The sequence below is a fragment of the Amblyomma maculatum genome, chromosome 9, assembly GCF_055883805.1.
Source record: "Amblyomma maculatum isolate TAMU_Amacu chromosome 9, ASM5588380v1, whole genome shotgun sequence".
NCBI classification, from domain to species: Eukaryota; Metazoa; Arthropoda; class Arachnida; order Ixodida; family Ixodidae; genus Amblyomma; species Amblyomma maculatum.
Window position 1 is genome coordinate 74,327,734 of NC_139352.1, and position 9,128 is coordinate 74,336,861.

Genomic DNA, 9,128 nt, shown 5'->3' on the forward strand with positions numbered 1-9,128 from the left:
CCTATTACAGAGGGTTGCATCATCTTCTATAGGCCGCAGATGTTCTTGATTTCCTACTGGAGCGCGCAATTTCCATTAAAGTTCCACCAACTAGTTCCCATCGTTGCTTTACTATAATAGATGCTGCCTGCTTCTGTCATATATTTAAAAATTGAGGGCCATATAAAATGGGCAGCATCTAGATTTGACACGAAAATGGCGCGGCACAGAAATAAAGTGTTCACTTTGTCGCCATTTTTGCTGTCCGCCATCTTTCCAAAACGCCTTCGTGGCATTAGATTAGTTATTCGCAGTGTCCTCTCAGGCTCTTGCCGAAGCTCAAAATGCTCACAAAGTCGCATCCTAGCGCCATCTGTCAGTGGTGATTAAATGATAAATAAAAAAAGTCGTGGATCGCCTGTGACGCGAGAATTGAGAGCTTTCGGTCTCCCATCGAAGCTAACTATTGAGGGATTTCACTGGGTTCACGGCTTTGTCATCATGGCTAAGTTAGTCCAAAGCCACCGACCCTTTAACGAGCGTCATATCGCTATATGCAAACAAGGAGAGTGGTTTGGTTTGGCTTGGTTTGGCTTGTGGGGTTTAACGTCCCAAAGCGACTGAGGCTATGGGAGACGCCGTAGTTGAGGCCTCCGGTAATTTCTACCACCTTGGATTCTTTAACGTGCACTGACATCGCACAGCACATGGGCGCCTTGCTTTTCGCAGGCCGGCATTCAATCCAGCATTCTTGGGCACAGTAGTCGAGCGCCTAACCACTGCGCCACCCCGGCGGGGCCAAAGAGAGTGGTAGAATATACTTGCAATGCTAAGCAAACTCGATGTGACTAGCTTTCAAGTACAAGCTGATCCAGATAACACTAAATCATTAGCCGGAGGACGAAAATGTCAGATTTGGTTGCTATACTAAAAAAGCACTGGCTGCCGTAGGGACAACTTCACTTGCAGCTGGTCCTATCAATCACACGAACTTTTCATTTAAAAGGACAATGTTTCGGTGAAGAAGAGAATGCCTTGGCCAAACGAATCGAACACGTGTAAAGGCCGGACGCTTAGTCCAAATGCTACTCAAGACCCACTATGAGGACAGCTGCCAACTTCAGTTCGATGAAATTCGCCGACTAAAATTTGTACAATAGGAACTACTTTTCGGAATTAGAGTTCCGCGACTGCAAAATTTCTCGTGTATTCCGTCAACAAATTTCGATCCAATCACGCTTCATTCAGCATACTTCCGAATAACTATAGAAACGCTGCGCCCAGGACAAAAGGTCAGTTTCGAGGAACTTGACAAATTTCTTGCCTCATTTGTGTTGGCAGTGCGAGAGTTGTTTTGATCATACTAACAAAGCATATTTGCAGACATTAACACACAGCTATTATGGTTGACGAAGACAAATGCAAGAGAAAAATGGCTACAACTTTACGTCGACTTCTGAGAGTAGGTTGTTTAGATATAGTCTAAAGAGCATGCTTGCAATGAAATGTGACCTCAGCAAAATCACCTTGATCATCACCATCGTGCTTTTTAACCTCAAATCACATGATAGTTAGTCACGCTACTCTTCGTTCAGTTATCTTGTTAACAAGTGTGTCTGTGGATATAAAATATTCATTCTACTAGCCTGCTTCGCCGTTTCAAATATATTTGTCAATATTCACCCTGTGTGATAAACGCATCCACATATTTTCGAAAGGGGGGGGGGGGGGGGGGGTTGGAAAAAAAGCGCGTTCATTATGCGAATAAATACAGCATGGTCTTCAAATTTTTCATTCTGTTACTTATTCTGGTGTATTCGATACAGGATTGAGCCATCACCTACTGCCAACAATATAGCGACGAGCTCTTCACATTGATGGTTAGTTACCTCTTAATGTTTGTTTGGGATTTGTTTCCCCGAACCAGGCCAGAATAGTTTCCGTGGGAAGAATACACCACGACTCGCTCTAAGCAAACGGCACGACTGTCCTCGATAAGCTTGCAGTCAGGAAATTGACAGCAGCATCCAAGGTTGAATGTTGATTTAAAACAACTCCTCAAAATTCACTCTCCTCGCAAGTTCGTTGTTTCTCAATAAGAAAGGAATATCATAACAACAGCTCATATAATAAGGTGGCAGCGCAAAAACAATAAATGCTTTCTTGCTTTTGGTGTCATTCGGGATGCCCGTTAGGGCTTAAAGCGAGTTTATTAGCAACACTGTACCAAAAAAAGATACAAATATAGTAATGGTCTCACAAAGCACTCTCCCTTACTCTATCAACAAGAGTGTGTCCGGTTGAGCTTAAGGAATGCCTTAGATATAATGGACGCATCTGCTACGACCATATCGTATACCACCTGCACAGCTAAAGGCGACGGCTTTTCCATAAATTAGCACACACCTTATCAAGTAACATGGTCTGGACCGCAAGCATTCTAGCACTGAGTCAATGCCAAATAAAATAAATTAAATTTCGAGCTTTAGAGCATTAGCTGAATTGCTGCCATTCGTGGAAGTCATTTGACGCCGGGATTTGACCTCAAAGACAGTGCTGCCAATCTAGCGGTTTCTGTGCTAAATTTAGCGTGTTTTTACACTGTCAAGCGGGCAAAAATGTTGCATCGCGGGAGGCGGGATTTTTGGCCGTTTTAGGACCTTTCGGCTTTTTGTCTGGAAGTTTTCGCTGGTCCTACGTGTTTCGTTAAGAATAGCCTTAGTTCTTTAAAATTATTTTCATTTCGTCAAAAGAAATTAAATTGGCGGTGAGCGCATGCTGCCAATGAGACGTCAAGGTGGCGCCGTCGGTGAGACGTCAACCATTTCCTTCAGTCGCCTTCGCTACCCATGTCGCTCTCCTCCTCTTCTTCCTTTGATATGCCCTCGACACCTTTGTGTCGTCTTGATCCTGTTGTGGTGTTCTTGAGGTTCGAATACAGCCATGCAGGCCTGTGGTTCAACCACAGAAAACCGTGTCATGCTTAATCGAGTTTCGGCTCTAGAAGCTATAGTCCGGCTGAGTTAAGCACCAGTTGTGTTTTTATTTTTTATTTTTATTTATTTATTTTTACGGTGCAACAGTTGTTAAAGACACTTTTACCGATATTGCGCCTTCGGCGTCTTGGTATAAGCGTAATAAGCGCAACACCATGCCATGCCGATTAATCAGCATGCAGTGACGTCATGCATGACATCACTGCAGCGCGACGCAGCGGCGCGCACTACGCTGATTGGTCAGCGAGCAGTGATGTCACGCATGGCGCCACTGCAACACACCACAGCAACAGCGACGAACCGATTGGTCAGCATTCCGCGGCGTCACCCACGCTTGTCAATGCAACGTGTCATAGTGATACACAATGCTGAGTGCTCCGAACACATATGTGACGTCGAGAGAGACAGCATAGTGACGTCACGTGTATTCAACAAGAGAAAACAAACAATGAAGATCTTTCTAAATCTAGAGTTTCACTGAAGTAACTGTCCTCTTTGCTCCCTCTACCTCCCCTCCCCTCTTTGCTTAAATCACTGGAAGACCACGCACCTTTAAAACGCGTATGTCTGATTTCCCCGGAGTCAACGGCCTTAATGTTTCCTTTATTTAGCAACTTTAGGAACTCTTGCGTCTCCCCAACTGCTGCCAGATAATCCCAAATTAATTGTTCTTTGATTGTCTCGGAGTCAACGACATTATTGCTTCCTTTATTTAACGGCTTTAAGAACTCTTGCATTTCTCTAAATGTATGCAGCCAGATAATCCCAAATTAAAGGTTCTTTGACCCCACTTTTAATTAGCACGCCGAGAGGACAGAGTATCATCCGCGCGCGAGAGTGCGTTTACGGAGACGCAGTAAAACAGCGCTATATGCGCCCCGGGCGTGAGAAGGATAGTGAGTGGGTCGGTTCATCAGCGCAACAAAGGCGAAGCCGCCACACGGCGACATACGCCAGAACAAAGGCACGGAATGCCTGACGACGTCACACTCACACCCATTCGTTTTTTTTTTTTTTTTTTTTTTTTCTGTGTTCACTTTGCCTCGCTCCTATTCCTTAGCGTGGCGGCAACCGCAGTGGAAATTGAACGTCCGAGACGGGAAAGCCTGCCGCTAAAAGGCGAGTGTCACGGCCTTTCGCCGGCACGGCTCTGATTAAGGTTGGAATTAGCACTCAAATGAAGCGATACTGCGGAATTCCGTAGCGCGATCAAGCTTGCATTAAACCGAAAGTGCAGAGGACGAGTTTTACTGTTTAGCGAATTAATTATGTTTCTTCGACTGAAAGTCTTGGTTTCTCGATTCGGAATATACATGCAGACTTAATAGATTCACGACTCCCGTGAAGTTTTCCGCGTTTCGTCATTTTGAGCAAGTTTTTATGTTAAGTGTGAGGGCAGCCTGAACAAAGAGCGTTATGGATACGGTGCGTGATCTGGGCGACGTTGGGTCTATGACCCAGTTATTCCGCCAAAACAACTTTCTTCTCGAAACCAAAATATCGAAAAAAGTAACTATGATTGGCGGTTGCGACTCACGCCGATTTTCATCGCTTCGAAAGCCTGCGATGTTTCATGAAAGTAGTGTCTTCGAGGAAGGTTGTTGGACAGCGAATGACTCGGCTAGCACTGCCAAGTGGCCGAACTGGTGCAATTCTGTTTTTCCAGGGGGGGGGGGGGGGGGGGGGGGGGGGAGTAGATGTTAAAAATAGGTAACGCCGTATACCACCAGCCGGAAAACATAAAAACAGGGTAATTAGGATGGCTTACGGTAGGTCGTGACTACAACTGAAGAACGCTGGACGAGCCGATAGTATAAAAAGAAAAACAAAACTCCCCAAAAACCGGGGCACTGAGTAACAATATGGATCGAAGAAATGCGGCAATCTGAAAAGATTTGCATGAATAATAAAATCGTGCGGTCTCTTTTTGTTTACTAATAAAGATATGTGAAACTGTAGACAAATTTGGAAGACACCGCGTAAGAGTTGACGCGATAACGCGCGTTTTTTCCGACACGTTTGGGAACTGTTAGCGCTATGACAGGTTACGACAATAGCGACGCTTTTTTAACGGAACGAGCTGTGTATGCTATCGCGTAATATTGTAATTTGTAGGGATTGGCAGTGCCAGTGCATGGAAGGAGATCATATATCGAACCGATGCAGCAGAGCCGCACTACTTCAGCTGATGCACTCGGATGGCTTAAAGGCACAATGAGGCTAATTGAAGTTGCCCTTGGGTGACTATATTAGTGCATTACAACGAAAAGACGCTACTTCCATTAAGAACGCTGTCTTTATCTATTTTTTTTTATTGGTACCACAGCCGCTTATAACAACATGGCTGGAAGTCAACGCCCGTGTGTACGCCTTTTCCCTCGGCCGTGTCTGGCGCGATGGGAAGAATAAAGCACAAAATTTGATACAGGCGCAGCCGTCACCAGCGTTTCTCGCATGTAGACATAAGTGCGTCTACCAAGTTTTTCGCACGAATTTCATCAGCTCTACTCCCGATCCCAAGCATCTTTATGTGGCTGTATCAGCCAAGGCTACGCAGGAAACGGAAGGAAATTGGCATTCGCCCCGTGCCATGGGGATTGGGTTTGTTCAATGTCCGTTTAGGGGCGCGGAACGATGAAAGAGGAAAACTGGAGAGAGGGTTTAGGGTCGCTAAGCGCTGTGGCACTCCACTCTTCGCAACACGTGGACTATAGCGCCCTGTACTTTTCAGTGCAAGCCACATCGTTCGCTTCGCAATGGGAGCGTTTGCACGCTCTAGTTCTGCTATAATGTGATAATGAAGATGTATTTGTTTCTATGATGTGCACCCATAGCCGTACGCCTTCTGGCGCTGCGGAGCAATATATGAGTAAAGAACTAAAGTTATTTGATGCTACGCAGTGCTGCCCAGAGGGGTTGGATTTAATTTTTTTTTTCTCTCTGAAGCTGCTGGCCATTGTTTGCGTTCATATGTTTTCCGTAACGTGGTGCCAGTCAGGTGGTGCGCTTCCCCAAGGACATAGTACTGTCACCCGCAAAAGTTTGCGGGATCTCCAGCGCGTGGCTGAGCGGCGGTAAACTGCATTCTTGCGCCATCTGCCGTCAAAGAGCACGGCGTCGAGGCTCACGGAAATGACGCGCCAGGGGCGCTATGCGCATGCCTGTCCTTTCTTCGCTATCAAGCATGTCTCATCACTAGCTTCCCCGTGATGCGCTTTTGCCACTCGCGGCAGCCGCTGATGCGCCGCGTCATCATCGTCGCGTGTCTGCTTTGGCGGGTAAGATGAACGACGAAGCAAGCCGGTGTGTTTTGCTCGACGCGCAACGTTGTCACGCGGAAACTAGTGACGAGACATGCTTGATAGCGAAGAATGGACAGGCATGCGCAAAGCGCCCCTGGCGCGCCATTTCCGTGAGCCTCGACGCCGTGCTCTTTGACGGCAGATGGCGCAGGAATGCAGTTTCCTGCCGCTCAGCCACGCGCTGGAGATCCCGCAAACTTTTGCGGGTGACAGTACATCGTGCGCAAAAGTGCGGAGACCACAACTTCGGCGGCCGGGGCGGCTGCGGGGACGCACTGCGTCGCTGCTATCTCGCGCGGCTCGCTCGCTTCGAGAGTGCCCGGCGTGACGCAAGACTTTCCCTCGCTCTCGGGCTGGCGCTTATCATGTCGCACTAGAAGTTTGTCAGTCATGATAAGCGCCAGACCGAGAGCGAGGAAACTTTTGCGTCACGACGGTTACTCTTGCAGCGAGCGAGCCGCGCAAGATAGCAGCGACGCGGTGCGTCCCTGCAGCCGCTCCGGCCTCTGAAGCTGCGGTCTACCCACTTTTGCGCACGATAGTACATTGGTTAGATCGTAGGACAGATGCGAAGATTACCCGACGAGATTAGCCAGAAAGGAGCATAGGAAAGCGATTTGGACGATTGGATCGGCCGTCTCTGTTTGCAGGCGCTGCATGGACAAAGGCCAAGCCAGTTCCCATCTTACGCAGCATGGGCTGCAGAGCCGCACAACTGTCCAGGAATATAGGGTATACCATTACACTCTCAAAACTGATAGAGGATCCCTTTTTGTTGCAGACATAACCAGTTTGAACCCAGCGGCACAAATTTCTTTAATATTTTTTTTTTTCGCGCTAAATGTTGCCTTTTGTTGGTGGGCAAACACCATCGCAGCCTGAAAAGGGCATAGAATCTATTTTCAGGAAAAATAAAGACTCGATAAGTGGTCGCTAGTGACCATTTAATGACTTTTAAAAATGGCGTGCGTCCCTTCTGGCCGCTTATGTACCACTCAGTAACACACATTCCACTAAAGCGCCCTCTCTTAGGAAAAATCTTGTTGCCACCAAGATAAAATACTTATCGTTCAGATTTCATAAACTAACACACCTTTCACATTCACTGTGAAAAACAATAGCAAACTAAAAAAATAAGTATATTCTTGCAAGCATCCCTAATATTCTTAGATCCAGCGATGCGTTATCCCGTGGATGTGAAGACGTGCAGGCACAAATTTCATCTCAAACACTATGGATATGCGGAGTTGGTGAAACGAAGGCCCCAATTGACGCAAGATTATTTCTGTCGCAGCAGCATCGCCAAGAAAGTTTTATAAAGTTAAAGCAGCCACTGCCACGATAGTCTTTTCTGTACCGAGTCAGGATTGATTGAGTATCAAAGTCGCTGCATAAATAAGTTCTGACATCCTAGAGAAGTCGGATCTAAAATGGAGTCTGTTATGAAAGCGAATGCGATTGTTATTGTAGCGAGACTGTACCCCCCTCCCGCACCTATGAATCTTTTATCATAGCAAGCTGAGTCGATTTGTACAGGAGTTTCTGTAATGGAAACTGTAGCGTCTATAAGATACCTGCAACTGTGAAATGTGACAACTCTTGGAGCACTTATCTCATTATCTGCACCATTTTTAGCAGTCATTTAACAAGTTAGTTGTACAAAATTCACCAGATCTTGGCCGGAATAATGTAGTGATTTCATTCCAATTCGGTTCTTTTTCGTCCGCTTTTCACAGATGAGGCGCCATCATCAGTGTGTTGGTCACTGCAGACTTCAGTCGTATCCGACTAAAGCGCACCTTTCCCTCAAATATTCCTCTTACAACTTCGCTTAATGGAAATAAAATTTTTCAGTGCCGAAGCCACTGATGAAACGTGAAAGACAGAAAAGCTAAATCGAAATGAGGCAGTTACATTACCCCAAACTGCAATCGGAAAACAAGGACACATCTGGAACCTCTATCCATGTAGTCTTTAGCGTATGAGTGTCAACCTCCAGCATCAAAATTAGCCCAATGTTACGCAGGGAAAATCACAAGTCAAATGTTGGTGCTAATAAGAAGGCCGTTAAAAGCTCACCTTGGCGACCCAGGCGACGGCGCAGTGACCAATACACCGGAGTGTGGCGCTGTAGACGGGCGATGCACCTTTATGCTCTTGCTCCACAGATCCTCCTCAAGACAAAGGATGGACGTTTGGAAGTCAGCAGTGACAACGGTCGAACAACAACAAGAAGACGGCGAAGGAGGGGCGAAAGCTCACTGGAAGCCGGGCAGCAGGAGGGGGAGCGGATTGGCAGCACCCCCCTGCTACGATGCTGCCGCGCTGCCTCCGCTGACGACGCGGGCGTGAGCGGCGGCGCCTGCAGCCACATCAGTTTCGTCGTCGCTCCAGCCGCCGAGCGAAAGCCCTTTAGCTCCCTCACCGAGCGGCGTTTGCAGCAGCAGCCGCAGGCCGAGCGCGGCGCAAACTTCGCCGTCGATTTTCGGTCGTGATCCGGCACCTTCGCTCCACCAACCCCACCTCCGTTACTCTTCCCCTCTTGCCGTCTTCCTTCTCCTCCTTAACGACTCTCCTCACGTGGAAAGCTTGACACTCGCAAGCGCCTGAAGCGACTGGGAGCAATTAGTTTTCGTGTCTCTAAAAACAAAAAAGTGACTAGCCTGATTGGCTGTTCGCGGCATGATGCCGTCATTGTGGTCCTTTGTGTGAAAGCCAGCTTTAGGCCCATGGTCGAGCGATTCTGCTGTAAGACAACATGACAGGCACGGCAGATTCCGGCGGATCCTCGTTGGTTGACGTAAGATGAACTCTTGATGAAGCAGTTTTGGTGAGGGTAACCTAAATGCAC

General features: G+C 47.3%; 1 protein-coding gene across 1 annotated transcript in view; it reads right to left on the reverse strand.

Moving 5' to 3' along the window:
* Window positions 1-8,836, reverse strand: part of LOC146179440 (uncharacterized) — a 51,645-nt gene extending 42,809 nt beyond the window's left edge. Inside the window, exon 1 of the mRNA XM_084579072.1 lies at window positions 8,357-8,836. The gene's annotated coding sequence lies outside the window, so the exon portion shown is untranslated. The remainder of the gene's footprint in view (window positions 1-8,356) is intronic.
* Between the last annotated feature and the right edge of the window lie 292 nt (window positions 8,837-9,128).